Source organism: Apis cerana, linkage group LG10, assembly GCF_029169275.1.
Source record: "Apis cerana isolate GH-2021 linkage group LG10, AcerK_1.0, whole genome shotgun sequence".
In the NCBI taxonomy this organism is placed as follows: Eukaryota; Metazoa; Arthropoda; class Insecta; order Hymenoptera; family Apidae; genus Apis; species Apis cerana.
In genome coordinates, this window is record NC_083861.1 from 7,936,461 (window position 1) to 7,955,545 (window position 19,085).

The window sequence follows — 19,085 nt, forward strand, 5'->3', positions numbered from 1 at the left end:
AAGACTCTCGTCAACTACGGCAGGGGAAATTTTGTACGAAATTTGAATTATCGCCAATCGTTGCCAATGCGTGTTTTGTGCGCGTCCAGTGTGTCTGATCGTTAACGATGGAAATGAAATGGACGCGTTGTATTCGTGTTATGTTTCTTGTTTTTGTTCTTGTTTCTTGCATTCAGGTCGCGACGATTATTAAATTAAGGATTTTATCGGACATCCATTGTTGATCGAATTTTTTTTCCCCCCTGTAAAAGTTACTTTGATCTTAAGACAGAATTTTCTTACGCATCGATCTAAGATTAAAAAAAAAAAAAGAAAGAAAAAAACTTTTCAATCTAGACTTCCATCGAAGTAAAAGCTTCATATAAAATTATATCCCGAGGATGGATTCAAAGTTCACAGGATGGAATAGTCGGCGAATCTATAGCGCGAAATCTCTTAAATCCGCTGTTACAGGGGAAATTCGATTCTAAAATTTTTCACAATTATTCCTTTTTCTTTTCCTTTTCTTTTTTTCATCCTAATTACGGCCACGCTTCGATGCTCGAGCCGCGAACGAGGGTGAAAATCGATCCAAAAATGGAACGAAGAATTTTCGATAAAAATGGAAGTTGAAAAGACAGATCTGTTTCGATCGAGTCGCAGGTATCTCGTTGAGGTCAATCGATTTTTCCTCCCCCGAGGACGCGTAGAAACTTTAATTCCTGATGCAATTTCGTTAAGACCCGACCGGAAACGTTCCTTTCCACGTTAGAAATTAATGAGGACATCGGGAAACGAAGCTGGCCTCCAGCTTGGATAAATATACCGGTACATTACCGCTCGAGAGATTTCGCGTTTCGGCCGCAAATCCTACTTTTTCGTTGGATTTTTTTCTTTCTCGGGGATTTTTTTTACTTCTAAACGCTAAAAAGATTAAATTACTTGGAGCTGCTACCGCTAGAAATTCCGGACTCGCGTAAATTTTAAGTATTTAAATTTTCGTACCGGTCGCAGACCCGATCCATCCTTCTCGAGCGTATCTTCGACAGAAAATGTCGAAGAAGAATAGAAGATCGTATAATATATTCTATAAACCAAAGGAAAAACAATAATTTACACATTTAAAATTCTCCATTCTCCCGCACACCGATTGCAAATCCAAAACGCGCCTCTCTTTCGTCGCGCAGCTTCGTCGTCCGCTTGAATTTACGACCAAAGTCGACGATGTGTAACCAAGAAGGGCGAGAAGCGTGAACCGACGCTCGCATTAGCGCGCGACTGAATGAAAAGCACATGGTTACAAATGAAGGAGATGAAATTATACCCTCTCGGGAAGTTTTAAAGTCTGGTTTCGCCAATTTTTTATTTGCTCCCTCCCTTTTGTCCCCTTTCGTTCGTCAGCGCCGCGCGGACGTCTCCGTGGCGAAGAGCGAAGACAGCGCAGGCCGGCGAAGAATCAATGGGGTTAATGAGACGAAAATTTCGGCCGGATTATCAGGCTCTTCTGTTCTATCGAGCGAAGAGTTTCACGACTCGACTAGATGAATCGGGCCAACTCGGGCGGAAAAGCGAGAGTCGGTATATCGCGGGATATCCGGGATCATCGCGGTGTTGAATGGGATGATCATCGTCGCTTAAAGATCGCTAGAGAGAGACTACCTCCCCCGAATTCGAACCTCTCCCCTTCCAGCTGAGTCACTTAATTCTTCCATACAAGCTCTTTCCTCGTCCATTCAAGACTCCGTTATTATCACAATTCGTTACAAACTCGCCCCTCATTTTTTCCTGGCTCAACGACTTCGAGTCCTTCCTTCGTTCACCCCCTCCCTGTGATTGAAATTTCCGAAAGATCCAGATCCATGGCGCGAGAGGAGCGGAGACTTAACCCGGATGGCCGTTTAATTATTGCATCCGTTTTAAGGGGTGAAATTTCTGACGCTCCCTTCCAAGTTTCGCGATAATTGCGAGCGTCACGCGAGCCATGGGAAAAGCAAAGGAAAACCGTTGTTCCGTTTCGAGGGAAGGAAGAGGGTTAAGTTGTCGGGAGGAACTGTAATTGGCGCGGTCAGCGCACCGATACGCGCGCGTATCCATTGATCTCTGGTATCGGTTCCCTCCATCGCGTGATGGATACGCGAGGATGGAATCCCGTGTCGAGTTGTCGTGGATGACTTTATATACACCAGCGTCGTGTTCTCACAAGTGCATGAATGAAGCATCGGGGGGCAAGTTGGCGGCAAGGGTTAAAGAAGAACTCGAAACTTTGCGCAAGTGTGAGATTTTGCTAGACCAGGTTTATCGTTGTATGTACGCGTACAGGTAAACTTGGAATACGGGGAGGTGTTAATATTCGTGGAACACCTTTAGGGGAGGGGGGTCACTTCTCGAGGCCGAAACAAGTTGTAAGTGTACGTAAGTGTTGTTTAAGGATTACTTGTTAAGTTGTAGTAAGGAGTTTAAGTTGAATATGTGGAGTGAGACTCCTTTCTGTTCTCTTACGTAGACTATGGATATACGTGTACTTCAGATAATATAAAATAAAGGAATGAGTTGAGAAATGATTGTCAACGAGCAGAAGACTTGTGAAACGAAGAAACCTCGTTTCTTTCTTTCGATCTTCAGAGTTTTTTAAAAATCTGTTACCACGTCAAAAACTAAATCTAAATCCCGAACACAGTCGAATTGCCAAGGTCGTGAATCTCGATGTACTCTCGAGTAATTCCTCCCAAAGTTTGGAAACTTAAAGTTTCTGAAAGTTCTCAAAAGAAATTCCCTCCGCACGGAAAGCCTACTTTTCATAAATTTCCCCTCTCAGAATCTCTGGTCCGGTCCCCGGTTAACCACACACATCCTTTCACGAAAATTTAAATCCTCCACGGAATATAGAATAATCGCGGTGGAGGGTGGCGCGCGCATTCATCTTTGGAGGGGGTGGAGCCGCAGCAGTGCCGGCTGGGTGGTCAAAAGCGGCTTGTATCGCGACACTCCTTCATTGTACACTTGTCCCCGCCGGCCTATTGTCTTATTGTTTCCTCGGCTCTCCTCGCGCCCCATCCGGCTCCCGACGGTGCAACTTCCACCATCCGGAACATCCTCCCCTCCCCCCAAGTCAAGTTTCGCCTCTCCAACCAGCCAACTTGGTCCTCGCCGCGTTTACCTCGCCGTCACCCTTTCCTCCCTAATTCCACGCTATCGCGGTGACTATCAACCCCCCTCCCCTCCGTTCTCTCTGCCGGTGACTGGCGTTTGATCGATCACGATCAAGGATTCATCATCCCGCCCGAATTCCGGGGAGGGACGGTTCTCAGGAGCGGTTTAAACTTGGTCTAAAATAGGGGAGAGATTCTGATCCAACGTTTCTCGATCCGACCTTTTGCACGAACAAAAGCCGCTCTCGAAATAATTGCGGGGTAGGTAGATAGGGTTGGTGGGTTGGTATCGAGCGAATGGAAGTTTCAATATTTAATTTTCAATATCACCGGTGGCCGGTGGATTCTTCGGCTTGATAACGAAGAAACGAATTAAAACCCGCACGCCATTAAGATGTAGGATATCTATCCTCTAGCCTGGTGGAGATATTAACCTCTGTACGTTATACCGGATCAGTGGGGGGTTGGAAAGTGGAGGAACGGTGGCCATGATTCCGCGGGCACGGTCGTTTCGCTCGATTAACCGTCGAATTATCTCGACGAATTCGACGGTCTCTCGAACTTCAGCAAGGAGGGAAGGAAGGAAGAGAGAAGGGAAAAGGGACGAGCGGTGAGAAACGATCCCTTCGATTTCAGGAACGTTAATACACGACGATTGGGCGAGAGCCAACCGGTCCAATCCGAGTGTCTCCCCGAAAACCCTATTTATCTATTTATCAGACCCCAACCCATTTCCTTCCCTCTTCTATTTTTCTCCTCTTCCCGTCTCTCGTTTTCTTCTCTCCTCGTTTCCCGGAAATCTCTATAGAGGGCAAGATAGAGGGATTTCGGGTCCAAAGCGAGCCCCGATTTCATTAATCGCCGTTCTACCGGAGGAGAATCGTGTATCGCCAAAATCTGACGAGTCCATCTCCATTAGCTGGCTCGCCAACCGACCGAAGGGACGATTCGTCATCGAAAAGAAAAGATTATCACGTGAATCACGATAAGTGGCGCGTTGCAAAGATTGATCGTTGATTCAGAATCTCTCCACGTTTCTGCCGCGACGGATCTTGAAACGGGTTGGGTTTTCGGATCGAATCGATTTCGGAAAATTAAAATTAGGCAAATTGTTAGGAATAAATGGCGGGATGATAATGATGGAGGGGTGAGGTCGAAACGATCGATTAACTTGTTCCTCGGATGTGAATAAATTAACGCTTTAATGGATCGCGAAACGGCCGCGCTATTTTTCCTCGTCGCATCGACAATCCCTCCTGGGATTAATTGAAAATCGCGGAAACTGTTGCGTGAAATCGATTTCCGTTACCGTGTAACGTAGACGATAGATTTAACCGGGAAATGTCAGGGATACGTGATAAATTGAAATTCTATTTGAGCCTGTTAATTCTTAACTCTTTTAGCCACGTGTGCCGCGTACGCGCCACGCTTCGTGTCCTTGATCCCAAACATCGGTTATAAATTTTTCCGTGAAATTTTACCGACCCCGCACGAACGAGAATGATTGTGCGTTATTACGAGAGGTTAATATCCCGTACATACGTAATCGTTCGATTCTTAGAATTGAATCGATCAGCATCGAATTACGAGCGCGAAATATACGTTATGAAGATAAATACGGAAATTTGACGCAAGTTTATTCCTTAAATTTAACGTGAACGATTTAATTTGAAGCTTAACACTCGTACACCATTTTTTCCTTTCGATTCGTAAACCTCGCGTTAATTCAAAAACTCGTAATCAATTCCCCTTCTCCGGTCATCTCGAGAGGATCGAGGAAAAATTCTGTTCGCGTCAACGATTAAACATTCAAACTGTCATGATGCATAAATTTTCTTCCCTCCCTCCTCTCCCCGTTTAAATACCAACATTTTCTGTTTCGCGTTCCGTTTTCTAACCGGTGCTCCTCCCGGAAAAAGCTGGTCCTCCCCGTGCAAGTTGCATAAAGGTGGACTCGTGGTGGAGATAAAATAACGAGCTGGCAAACGTAAATCGTGGCGGCGGGGTCGTCCGCGGCACGATTTTTCAACGGGCGTATCTATCCAACCGCGGGATAATTAATTATCTGCCGGGTTGTTTCGCGGTCGAAACGTAAGTCACGGTATCACGCGCTTCTCCTAGCGCCTATTACACGCTTTCGACGATTTATGCCCGCCTCCCTTCTCCCCCTCCCCCTTCGGGGATAGGCGCCCAGATATCGTCCGCGTCGTATTTTTACCCTTCCAACTCGATCGACCGAGCCGACGAAGGAGGAGGAGGAGGAGGATCCGTTTATGCATTTCGCTTTTCTCCCCGCTGTATTTCTCACGTGCCTTCTTCATTCTTGATTGTTCCCTCTTCTGTTTCAGGTATGTTTTCACGTGGAATAACGCGTTGTCGGGACTAAAGGGGAGGGGGTAAGTTGAAGTTTTGATAATCAGATTTATGATGAGTGGAATTACGCTGAGTCTTTCCATAATTACTTTGCGTGATTTGGATTAATATAACACGATTCGTTTCGTGTATTATGTATTTTCGATTGTTCATCACCGATGAAGTATTAAATATTACATTGTTTCCTCGAGTGAAATTATGTATACGTGTTTCCAAAAAAAAAAGAAAAAAGAAAAATGATAGAGAAATTCGAGGCGAGCGATACGTAAATATATTTTGAATAAGGATTAACGAAGTGGTTTGTTAAAATTAAAAACGTATTCACTAGGTTTTCCGCGATTGTTTAACAGGGTAAAGAGCGACGAAGCTGTTGTGTGACGCGTCGCGATTTTAATCGGGTACACTGCTAATTGCACAACAACAATACGGCGAATCAGCGACGGGCAGAGTAAATAACGCCGATAACGCGATAGCATTTTAAACCGATTTATCGACAGATTTATTACCCCTTATCGATCGGCACAATGAAAGCCCTAAAGCCCTTCCGCGTCCCCATAATCCGACCGTAAAACAATTCCATCAGCCTCTTCCACCATTCAATTTGTCCCCCATTGTCCCTTCGCTTCCACGCTCTCGAAAATCATCCCAAGATTTCTCCGCACGCATCACGGAGAAGTAGAAAAGGGGAAAAAAAATTGGAGTAGCCATCGTTGTCTCGCGAGGCGCGAAACCCTCTCTTTCAGAAGCGGGACGAGAAAAAGAGAGAAAGGGAAAGAAGAGAAAAGGAGCACGCGGGGCGAAGAATAGAGCGGTCGGTTCAAAGCGTTTCGCCGGATTTCAATGGCGACCCTTCGAAAGATTCCCGGTTATATTCCCGTACGTTCGAACGTGGCTTTGGTTGGTGGTCACTTCCGCTCCTGAAAAGCTACCTCTTTCGAAAAGGAAAGAAAAGGAAAAAAAAGAGAGACCAGCCAGATGGAGAGGAGGAAGAAGGTTGAGGGAAGGGGTTGAAATTGGCGTGCGAACCGCTGTATGGAGATTGACAAATTGAACGCGCGGATAGATTCGCGCGGAATCTCGGTTATCGCGCTATAAAAAAAAAAAAAAAAACGCGTGTCGAGAATAAAACTGTCCCGGATTTAAAACCTCGAATCGTTTCGTTATGGTTTATTCATTCGGTTTACGACAACGTTGTACGAGTTCTCGTCCACTTTTGACACACTCGTGCGCCAAACGGAGGAGCGAGAGAAGTGATCTCGAGCTTTCTTAAGGAGGAAATTTGTCGTTTACGACGTGGAGGAGGATGAGGAGATAGATTTTATCGAAGTAAAATTCCTCGCTCGTAAAAAATAGTTCTACTATTTTTACGAATAAATTTCGTCTCGTAGAGAGAGAGAGAAGGAGAGGGATCGGAAGAATTTTACCTTCGGACGATCTTGTAGACGGCAGCGTAATTAAGTTGTCGAAGCGAAATTCTTTGTGTTATCTTTAGTAATAAATCATAGAAAACTCCGAGAAGAAACTTCTCCTTTCCTTCCCGGAGAAACAGTGGAGGACAACCCCTCTCCTCGCGTTGATCCCGAGGAAGAACGGGAGACGGGTGGAGTTAGGCCACATCTCGGTTACTTCTTATTAGCCCGGAACAAGTCCCGAGACAATCCGTGACTCGAGGATTCCCGAGGAGAAGTCTCTTTGAAACTACTCGTCCAAACTATCGAAAAACTCGTCATCCTTGGAGGGAAAGGATCCTTTGGTCAATTAGCGAGGTGATTCGTCGTCGTCAATTAGGATCGAATCCACGGCAAGAAATTCCGGTGGATTTCCATTCCATATCCATATCCATCTCGGCGACGAATAAAAATTCGAATATTCATCGCGAGAACTCTCTCTCTCTCTCTCTCTCTACATCCCTTCTTCGAAGGATCGAAGAAAGAATTCGTAATTGATGATTTCCAATTAGAACGAATCGAAGAGAAGTTAGGATAGAATTTTTAGAGGCAAATTGGCTTGTTCTTCGAGTGAATTTTCCGAAAGAAGAGGAGGAAAAAGCGGAGGAGACTGCGACTTAGGAGATTTAAACGGAGGAAAAAGGGGTCGATCGCGTAAGAGGGAAGGTGACGGGTCGGATATGGCCCGTTGGGTCAATTGGATTGCCGCAACTTTGTTTCCCGGCATAGAGACGAGTTAAGGGGGACAGGGTGGATGGGGCAGGCCTTCCCGTAACCGTACTGCTGCCTCCGGCTCGCGAAAACGTCGAATTAACGACATTATACCTCCTAACCCCCGGTAATGGGTGTAAGAAGGTTAGCTCGGCTTTTTGTCTCTCGTGCATCCCTCCTCTCGGGTATCGAGAAATCCGGCTCTTCTCTTCTCTTCTCCTCGCTCGTCTCTTCTTTCCTCCTCCTCCTCCTTTTCCTTCCTTTCTCCCGAGGAATTCTCTTCCCTCTTCCCTCTTTCTCTTCCGTTTCTTTTTCTTGTCCGGCAGAAGAGGAGGAGGAACACGAGGTCGTTCCTCCCCTCCTTTTTTTTTCATCCCTCTCGAACCGTTAAAGGCGAAGTTTCAGAGGTTTCAGAAGGAGGCATCCGAACTCCACGCACTCTCCGACTTCGACACCTTCCATCTCCCCTCCCCTCTCCCCTTGCCTGCAAAGGGAAGGACGGCAGGATCCCTATCGGTAGCCTCGAGTAATTAACTTTGGAGGGTACAAAAGTTAAGAGATAGGAGAAGCTGGTGGCCCCCGCGGCTAGTTTCGCCTCTCTCCCGTCTTGCCTTTCTTTTTTTTATCCTTACCATCGGGGAAGTAATTATTTCTTGTATCTTTTTTTCCTTCCCGCTTCTCTCTCTCTTTCTCTCCTCTCTCTTTTTCCTCCTTCTTTCTCGTGGCTCCCTTCATCTTTCGGGATCGCGGAAAGGCGAGATAGAGGGTACGATTGGTGAATTGTTGCCAGATTCTTCCTTCTTTTTCTTCTTTTTTTCTCTCAAACTATTCTTTCTTCTGTTACTCTTACGTCTGGATTTAACTCGTTTTGCCCGAAAGCCGGTTACAGGGTATGCTTAAGTCGAGCAGTGACTTGGTCGGATCTGTTATTTCAGAATATTCCACTGGAACTCCACTTAATAACTCGTTCGGTTTTTCTCCTAGTTTTCCTCTCCCCTCCCCTTTTTGCTTTTACACGTTGCTTCGAATTTGGATATTATTTTAATAAGATTGAAAATTTCGAATTCCGACAACGAAGGTAACGAAGAATCTTCGAGTTTTTGTGAGAAACGAGGAATTCGGAGGTTCGCGAAACCGAGCTCATAATATAATCGCGGCTGATGGAATCCATGGATCGATTCGCAGAAACCGCGAAGATTCGCGGCACAAAGGGATCAAATCTCGTCTCTGGAACAATAATTTCAGTTGCGCGAATACACACGAATACGCGAATATCGTTATTAAAATACGCCGCACTCTCCGCATGCCCGCCGCGAAAATACGCCGCAACGATGCTGAAATATTCGATCGGCCGTCTTCCGCGAGCAATATCTGCATAGGCGTTGCAGATCGCGGTTAAACCAGTGGAAGAAAGAATTTCCCCTGTTGTTTAACCATTTTCGAAAAATTGGAAATTCTCTCAAGCTAATCGAGATGAGGCGAACGATTCGATCGATATAATACTCTTCTCTTCTCTGTTGCTACTGGATCATTCGGATTTATATTTTATATATTACTTGGATTCAGAATAATTGATCACTGATCATACTCGTATTCTCGATTCGTGGATCAACGAGCTCAGCGTCTGCATCTAAGAGATGTGTTTTTCGGAAATGAAGCTGTCCAACGTTTCCGTTTAAATTTTTTATATTATCTCAAAATCTTGCCGTTCTCTCGGACAAGCGATCTCCGTTAGCAATTAGGAATCCGCGAAGAATCGGATGAAAAGATGTACAGAGACGGGAGTAGGCAGAGTCGTTCGAGTAACCGACAAAGAGGCGTCCGTTGCAATTACCAGGGGAGGAGGAAAGGGGGATGGTCGAAGGCAACAACCAAGATATTTAAATCTTCCGCAAGGCGGGCCGTCTGTAGGGCGAAGGATAAGCAGAGATAACCTTAAGACGGGGACACGAGAAAGTGAGAAGGCAGAAGCCTCGAAAGCTCGAGCTCAACTCTCTCGGTCAAACTTTTAAAAGGATTTCGTCGACTCGATACCGAGATCTCACTCTCTGTCTCTCTCTCCCCCTCTCTTTCTCTTCAGATCTACCCTCTGCTCCCTACCCTCTGTTTGATTTACGAAACTTCTCGACGACGTTTTCGCAATTTTATGCAGACAAACCGGTGGAGGGTCGAACGCGTCAGCGTTTCTCAAAACGCTGGATCCTGGACGACTATCCAGGGAGTCGAGGGAGGACGGCCTCTCAAGGTTAGGGTGGATGATTCGTTGTTTCGACCCTTTCGAATAACAGGATATAACGATAGGTATTCGATCGATGCTCGTCGAAGATAAATTTTAAGAATATTTATTACTTTCTACTCCTTTCTTTTTTCGTATTCACTTTTATATATATATAAAGATCCGTGGAAGTGTTTAGTGGATCGAAACTGATCCAAATCCGAAGGCCAAATGCGTCTTGGGGCAAGTTGAGATTGATTCAGCGCAAATGTATGCACCATTCGAAGGAGCTGACCGCCGAATTTCCATCCCTTTCCCAAAGCTTTCGTGACCGATCATCCATTAACGCCCGGACCGGGTAGACTATCCAACGTCGAAACTTAACCTCCACGACGACCGTCCTTCGAAGCTTCTTCCACCCCCTTTCCTAAATACAGCCAGCCGAGATTATCGATCTTGCGAGCCGCCGCTGCAATTTAATCCTTGGAAGATCGATCCTGGATATTATATCGTTGGATCGCTTATGCGTCTAATAGCGCTTGAAGCGTTCTCTCAAATTTTGATAGATGACGAGGCGGATTGGAGATTTCTTATCCAAACTTTTTGATATCCAACCGCCGAGAAATAATAAGCCGATTTTAATTATTATAAGGGATCCCTGAATGATTCATTCGGATCTCTCCACAAAGGCGGGGTTAATTAATTTGCAAGATCTTAATAAACGCAGATCGTCCACTCATCGACAAGGATAATTACCTCGGCAATCCAGAATCTTGGAAAGTTTCGAGATTCCTCGTTCGAGCTCTCCTCGGATAAAAAGTGACGCAAAGTTGCTCGTCAACGGATACTTTGCGTGTCCTTTGGAGTTTTCTCTGTTGGGACGAGCAACGGCGTATGCGGCACCGTCCATTATCGACCTCTTCTAATCGGATAAGTTCGATCGGTTTGTTGAATACAGTTGCCGTATTGTAATAAGCTTACAGCCGGGAACAGTTTCTCAACTTGCGGACCGATCCCCGTCCCGGCTATTCGATTACACGACAACCGTGTACACGTTTCGAGCTACTCAGCGGTCAAAGGGAAGGCGAAGCTTGGATTTTTCTGACATAGACGACGGATCCTCCTCCCTCGAGGTTTCCGTTATTCCGGTTAAATACCGATCCGAAGCTTTCTCCAAAAGCGTTCTCCCTCCTCCTTTTTATCTTTGCCTCTTTCGCCTCGTTCGTTCGAGGTAATTGCAGATAGCCGCGAAAAGTTGATAAAAAGGAAAAAGTTGGGGAAAGAAGAGGGGCAATATTTGGAAAGAAAGGCACGTGTTCCTTTTTCATTCCCGAAAAGAGAATTTCTCAAAAACTGCCTCCAAAAATTAGCCGGATCGGATGTCCAAGAATTTCGAGGAGAGCCCAATTAAATTTCCGTCAATTACTCGTAGCGCAAACTACTTGGCGACCCGCGTTACACAGTCGTACTTTTCCTCACAAAGAGGGAACGGGACTTGAGAAACGCTGGCAGCGGGTTTCTCAAAGGGTGTGTTCCGAGGAATCGGGACAACGTAACCGCTGGTCTCTCTAAGGAGCAAAATATCAAAGGTTCGGCGATGGTTGCACGATTTCTCTGTCTCTGTCCCTGTCTCTGTCTCGGGTTTCTCGAGCTGGAGAATTCTGCCGCTTCTTACGTAACGTGGAACGACGTATCGAAGGAAGAAAGTGAAGGAGAGCGAGTCGTAAGAGGTCGAGCTCATTGGCGGCGTTTAATTAGCGAAGGCGCGAATTCAGTGTGGCCAGGGCCGTTGGATCGACAAATTCCAACTAATTTTCACAGTCGGGTTCCTTTAATTAGAAAGCCGGCCCTGAGATTTGCCACGTGAGATTGGCTTTCCTCCCCCCGCTGTGTTATGGAATCACCGGCGATCGCTGGCCGAGAGAATATAGATCTGCTTACATCACTCGCGCTCGTTTAAAGGGAAACCTTTAAATCGGAAGACTCATGATTATTCTCAGAGCGACGTTTCATCGTGATATTTGTACGTGGAATTGAACCGTTGATTGAGAGATTGGTGTAAAGATCGGTTGTAAGAGTAAATTTTCAAATTTTCCGATTGTTTAAAGCTACGTTTTCTTGGTAGAACGTTTTCTTTTGAACGAACTTACTTTTTCTTTAATTTGTCATACTATCTGGTTTTGTTAGAGGCAATAATGTATTCGATGAGAAGGAGAATCTCGAAAGAATCAATCAAGAGGATTGTTATGGAACGAAGAATAGAAGAATAAAACGAGAATTTACTAGTCCAATAGTTGATAAATTTGTTGGATCGTCTCGAATATCATTCTTATCGTTCCAAAACTCGTTCATTCGCAAAATACCTCCCTTCGCTACTTCTCCTTCCCCTTTATTGGAATGATTCAATCTCCCCTCTTTACCTCAGTCATCCTATATTTCCTGACAATTAAACAGTCGGAAAATCGGCTTATGCAAGGTCGCTTGAAAATAACCTGCTCGCGGTCTTGCCTTTTCTTATTTCATCACTTCTATATTTAAGCTTTTTCCTGTTTGCTCATTGCTCATTCCTCGAACCTCGAACCAGACATTTTCTTGAAACGAAATAAATCATGAACGGATGAGCGAATAAATATTTATCGAATCTCGAATATCATTTTTTTCTTTTCTTTTTTTTTCCCCCTCCCCAATTAAACGGTTTTTTCTCTATTATTTCCCTCGTTGCAAATTCGTTGGGGAGGGAAATTCGTATTGGAAGAAATGTTATTGCGAAAATTAATTCCCTCCCCCTATTAAAATCATTCGGTTTTAACGTTTTCGTTGATATTTTAATTGGCGAGATTACATTACGTTCCGTTACGTTATCATACAATAACGACAATTTCAATTGGAAAAAGCCACCGAATTAATTTCCACTCTTCCCCTCCCCTAATATCTCGCACGTAACCCCCGAATCCAATCCAGCAGAGAACAGAGCTCTCGAAACGTTGATCCTATTTCAAGGCGGCGCTCATCTCGCCGATTCAATCTCCACCGATTTCCACACACTCTCGCTCTCTCCTTGCGGCGTGAGGCTCGTCGTGTGCCACCCTGGATCGCGAGAAGGAATCAGGAACCGTGTATCGCACACTTGCCGGTCAAGCTTTCGTCCCAACGCGCGATCGAAAATCGGGAACGGGAAAGAAGGATCCGTTCGATATTCGATTGGCTCGCCCAATTTATTCCCCCAACAATTCTCCAATGAGAAAATGGAATATGAAAAAGAGAAATTCTCGATCGTTCCCCTCGATTACAGAGATTTTTTTTTTTGGTCGTCGATTCTATCGGGGAATAAAAGGGGGTTAATATCGAGGCAAAAATCCTTTTCTTTCGTGTATCTCGTCGCTTCCACCCCCTCCTTCCTTTTTTTTACACCGGCAATAATTCACTTCCCACAGCCACTTGACGACGTGTATCTTTCGGTTCTTTCCCCTTTTTTTCCACTCTCTCTCCCTCGATCGTCGAGAATTTAACGCGTATCCCACATTGTAAAGTCTAATGAATCTCGACTTACTCTTGGAACGGTCGATGAATATTTTTTCAAATGTCTTTCGATTCTTTTTTTTTTTTTCGAATTAGGAAATTTGCGTGATGTTTCGAAGAAATGGGAATACGAGCACTTTAATTAACCCGAATATGGCATATGGGAACGGGAGGGAAGACATTGGTCGGAGGAATCGATCGTACCGTGTGCCGTTAATCATGGCCAATGTTCGTTGAGCAGGGGCACTGTCAAACGTGAGCCAGAAGCCGAGAAAATTGTCGGCGTGGTAACTGTCCGTGCAATTGAAAGGAGCTCGCGTTTCGTCGAGTCAATATCTTGGATCTTAACTTGATTAAACTTCCGGTCTGCTTTACGAATCCATCGAAAATGATGGAAATGAAGGGATAGGTTGTACAAGCGATTCCTAGCTTCTCCATGATCCTTCGATAGTTCACGCGCGCGAATCTATCTTCCCGATCTTTTCGATCGTTTTTCCTTTTATTCATCGATTTCTCCAAAGTTGGATGTCTCAAATTTTCAAGCGTGAAATACTCGGGAAAACGAAGCTTTTACCGATTATCTGAGTGAATGTAATCAACGTGGCGCAGTGAAACAATGTTATTTACTCGCCACGGAAGGAAATTATGGATGCAGATTTCACGAAGAGTTTTAAGGATTAACGAATTCCTCGAACCGAAAGGAACCGGCAGTGACGAGTCTATGAATTTCACGGAAACCGTTTCTCGAATAGTTTCATCAAGTTCCGAGGAGGGCCAACAGTCGGGCGATGCTTCTGAAAGTTTTTCTAAAATTGGAGAGAACGGTTTTCTTGGCCCGGCGCGGGAAAGTTGGGAATTCCGGGGCGAAATTCTGCAACGGTTCGAGGCGTTGGCAAGTTTGTACCTGCGAATCGGTTGAGATATCGTTGAAAAGGGTTGGTTTTAAAACGAGGTGAGGGAAGTTTCATCTGCAACGCGTTTCCAGTCGCGCGAGCCACTGAACGACTTGAATACTTATTGTTTCTGCCCCGCTCGCAACTTGCGAGAGTTCATCTCGAAAGTACAATCGGCTTTCGTTTAACAAATACTTCGCCTATAAATCTACTACTGGACAAAGGAGCCGAGTGCCTATCGAGACGCGTTTTACCGATCATCGACCAACCGATTAATCAATAGCTTAATTTTCCCATTACGATGAATCATCTTGGATCATGAATTACGAGGGTGTTGGATGATTTACGCGAGCGAGAACCCGCGCCACCGAGCTTTTTATCGATTCTCGAGGAACAATTACGAGGCGAATATAATAATCGATCTAAAAACATATCGCGAACCAGCTGTTCTATCTCTCGATTTATAAACCCTTTGGATATTTATTTGTGAGAATATACGTATATATATATAGCTGGAACATTTTGGACGCGAATATCGATGAAAATCGATTACAAAACTGGAAACACGAAAGTTCGGCCGGTCTTTGCCTTCGTCGACGCTGTAACAACGCCAGTTGAAAAATTATTTCTTACCCTTTGCTTAGAGGGATGGTAGTACGTGTCGGAACGAGGGTTAGCAGCGCTATCTAGTCTACGTGCCGACGTGGCCGGAACGAACTTCTCGATTAAACTCGGCCCCGCTCTTAAGACGAGGCCGGCGCAGCCGCCGCTCTTGCAACTTAATTAAAACGTCGATTAAATGGTCAATCATGGTTAACGAACCGTCGGTCACGGCACGCCTTTAAATTCCCGCGGATTCTCGAGGACGAGTTCGAAACGTTCTCGTTTTAACACCCATCCCTCCTCCAATCCGGGATACGCGCAACAGAAAATTGTATTTATTTTTCGGAGAGACGATTGATTTTTCCAGGTGAAAGTTGGAAGAAATTTTCGGGACAAATGTTGGTTTTCGAGGGTTAACAGACTTGCTCGATCGAATGCTCTTATTAATTAACGTCCGTCCCTCGTAAATATCCGTAAATAAACTGGCGCTGTTTACCTCAAGATCGTGATAAAGGATGGCGGAAGACACGAGTCGGAGTTGAATCGCTTCGCTTCGTTTCGTTTCGTCGCGTGGAGGGATCGCGACAAGAGGAGGAAGGCCGCGAAAAATAAAAGTGGTGGATACGCGTGATCAATCCATTGCTATCCTCCTCCTTTCCCTTGGTTCGGAGACGATTAATGTCGCGTCGAGAGCCGACGAAGCCCCGTCAAAGTTGCGTTTTATCGGCGTAATCCGGGGATTTGCGATCCTTCGGAAGAGCGACGTGGCTCGCCTCTGATCTGATGAAAATTTGACGGGGATCGGATCAAAAGTTTCGAGAGAGAGATTAAAAGAGTCGGCATTCGAATAATTGGTTTAATCGTCCAACCATTCCTTGGTATTATTAGATCCCTCGACCCCTGATCCCGGCTATCGAAGATGTCGCTCCAATCGAAGCTTCTCCTTCAAAGGCGCTCCCCTTTTGCCGAAAATAAACAGATTTCTTCCGCGCAATTTATCGAGACTGAAGATGCGGTTCTTGGATCGACCGAATTTCTTGGTTCGAACCGATCGCCATACGCGGACACGCCGTATTTCGAACGGCTATCTTCGAACTAGGCGCAAACTGGATGTGCCTCAATGCAGATTAACCCTTCCACCTTTCTCCTCTTTCCCTTCGTCGACCTCCTCTTCCTCCTCGAACCACGACACAGCGTCCCTCTCGACGTTGGCTCTCGCTTCCTCTCCCTCCTCTTCCTTCCTTCCTTCCTTCCTTCCTTTGCACGCTCCAACGATCAACGCTTTGATACCCGACCGCTGTCGCACGCACGCAGTGACATCATGGCGCGACGGAGGTTAACGAGTTGTGGAGGCGAGGGTTGAACGCTGGCGGGAATTTCAGGAATTCGCCGGAGTTCACCGCGCCGATACTCGCAGTTTCCGATCCTCGATCGGATGAACCCCGGATGCCTTCACCGATTTTTACCTTCACCGGCTTCTTCGTCTGGAACCCGGCAGGAGGATCCGATGTAAGAATATTCGAAGGAAGAGGAAGGGGAAAGGCTTTGTTTCGGAGATATTAAAGATTCGCGGATTAGAAAGTTTAGCTCGCGGAATAATATAGCGTTATTGGAATTTCTCGTGGGTTTTCCGGGTCTCCATTCTCGGAAGGAGAATTGGACGGCTGAAGGACAGCGGAATTATGAGGGATGTACCTTTATCTCTCTCGGCCTGTTACACGTCCGAGTTTTCGCGGGGCGGGGAGGGGATTTTATTCAATTACGGGATAAGGATGGTAGCGGAGGATCGGATAAAGATTGAGGTTTAAAGTAATACGAAGAGGAGGGATAGGTGACGGTAAATGAGAACGGTGAATCGGGGAATTTTCGCGATCGAAAAAGCGGGAGAAAATGGTAAGACGGTGGGAATGTCTTTCGATCAGATTATTCTGTTTTCGACGATTGCAATGGTGTCGTTCTCGATTAGATCGATCCCCATCTTGCGGACAGCGCTCGCTCGCCTGGCCCTCGGTTAACCGCAGCCTTTGGGGGAGGTCAGGATACCCGCACGATACCCGACCCTTCCACCCTCCTCCGCTTTCACCCTTTATCGATGACGCGCTATGATAAACTTCTCGAGAGTCTCGTCGTAGTTTTTAGGAATTTTTAGCAAATTTCTCCTTTTTTTTTTCTTTCTTTTTTCGGCTTCGACGGAAGTAAAATAATTTTTGACCCCGTTGGAAGGGGATCGTAAAATCACGGAGTGACGCAAAATCGATGACGGTCGCGCGGGGCAAGGCGGGGAGATCTCGATTTTAATCGAGATTATTCGTTAGCAAAGAATAAATTTCTCGCTATATCGGGGGCGTTTATTCGCGGAAAGAAATATTATCAGGGAATCTCCAGCTTCTCCGGATCGATTATTGGCCAGGATCGTGCACCACCCCTGTATAAATCGAATTACCGGAGGTACCATCCATTTGCATAATTTTCATAAATAACCGATATCTTTCGATTACGCCCTGTTTGTCCGACCAAACTATATTCGTCGAGCGTGAACGTTCCCCTCTTTTGTTTTACACGTTCCCGGATTGCTCGTTTAGTTCCCTCTTTCTCCCTTTTGGAATTCTCCTCTCTCTCTCTCGCTCTCTCTTCCTTTCTTCCCCTCCTTTCTTTTTATTTTTTTATTTTTATTTTATTTCGGGTCGAGCTCGAAACGATGAATATTCGAAGGAAGAACGAATTTATGCGCCGCGAAAAGCATTCGCTCGTTTTATATTCCGTAATCGCGTTTCGTATGCATCGATTTGTTGACTCATTGATTCGCCGGCCATTCGATTTTAATTCAATCTCGACCCGCGCGTGGCGTGTTTGCCTTGCTTTTGGCAATCGTCCGTGTACAAATTTGATCGACTTTGGGGCAAGGTGCGCGCGAAAAAAAAGGAAGAAGAAGAATAATCGTCGATTTCGAATAATAACCGTTCTTTTCGCTCTTTCGATGGATATAAATAATAATCGAGGCCGACGAAATCGAGAAAATTGTTATAAGATATAATAAATCGATGATAGAGTATAATCGATCCTCCAATTTTCTCTTCCCGAGAGAAGATATATCGTGCTTCTTCCGCTTCTTCGGCGTCTCTTGCGCCGTTCTTCTTCAACGATTCATCTTCAGCATCTCTTGAATAATAATAAATAAAGGAACGTTTAGCAGAGTCATGGGAGTGATGTCTCATGGCGGAAAGCATCGAGAATTCCTCTTCGAATTTTAAAGTCCTATTCCTCTCTCTCTCTCTTTCTCTCTCGATCCTTGTGATTTGACTCCAGCGCAGTAAAGTAATGAGAGTTCATGGTGTTTTCAAGCCTGGAACGTCCCGCGAGACGTTCACCGGTTGAAATTTTTATCAAGCCATTGGGAACCATGAATTTCTACTCGTAAACTCGTTTCGTGGAAGACGAGGAATCGGTTATTCGCGAGAAATCCAGCCAGGAATCCGTCGAAAGGAAAAGATCGGCAAAATAATACTTAAAACTTTCCTCGCCGTGTCGAAGCATATCTCCTTTCAATTCATCATTATCGAAATGCGAATTCAATCCTCGCACAATCTCTCGATTCCGTCTTTGTCTCAATTCTAAAAGTCAACAAATTTACTCGAGATCCTTACGAATCCAATTTAAAAACTAAATCATAGATCGGGCGAATCTAGTTCAGCCATTGTTTCTACGTTCTACACAGAGAGAGTTGAGAATTACAAATTTCTACAATAATAGACACAATGATTCAATTTCCAGAATGGCAGGAACAAGTTACCTATTTTTATTCGATTCCTACAGGATAAAAACACACCTTAATTCCCTTACTTCCTTTCCACGATAAGGATAACCAGCGTGTATCGCGCGGCTTTGCAAACGCTTTACCGTCTTTGCAGATACGATCAGTAAACCCCTCTACCCTCCCCTCCCTCCTGTTACCTCTTCTCGTACCTCAAAGCGTTTTTTTCCCGGACAGCGCTCGTAAAATGAACCCGTTGATCGAACTCGTTTAACCCTCGCGACTTTCGTTAACCACGAACGCGTGCCATTTTCGGAGGAGCTTGGAGGCTGGCTCGCGTTTATTCCTCGATAAGGGGGATGAAAGAGGAGAGGGAGAGAAGTGGGAATTGGCCGAGACGAGCAGCACACACGCGTCGATCGATTTTTCTGCGGCCGCACGATG

General features: G+C 45.4%; 1 protein-coding gene and 1 long non-coding RNA gene across 3 annotated transcripts in view; both read left to right on the forward strand.

Moving 5' to 3' along the window:
• LOC133666760 (uncharacterized) overlaps positions 1-13,865 on the forward strand; it is a 48,549-nt gene extending 34,684 nt beyond the window's left edge. The window contains exon 3 of the long non-coding RNA XR_009831341.1: positions 5,477-13,865. This is a non-coding gene — a long non-coding RNA (uncharacterized LOC133666760). The remainder of the gene's footprint in view (positions 1-5,476) is intronic.
• The window catches only part of LOC107993614 (beta-1-syntrophin), a 298,727-nt gene that overhangs the window by 83,520 nt on the left and 196,122 nt on the right, over positions 1-19,085 (forward strand). The window lies entirely within an intron of this gene.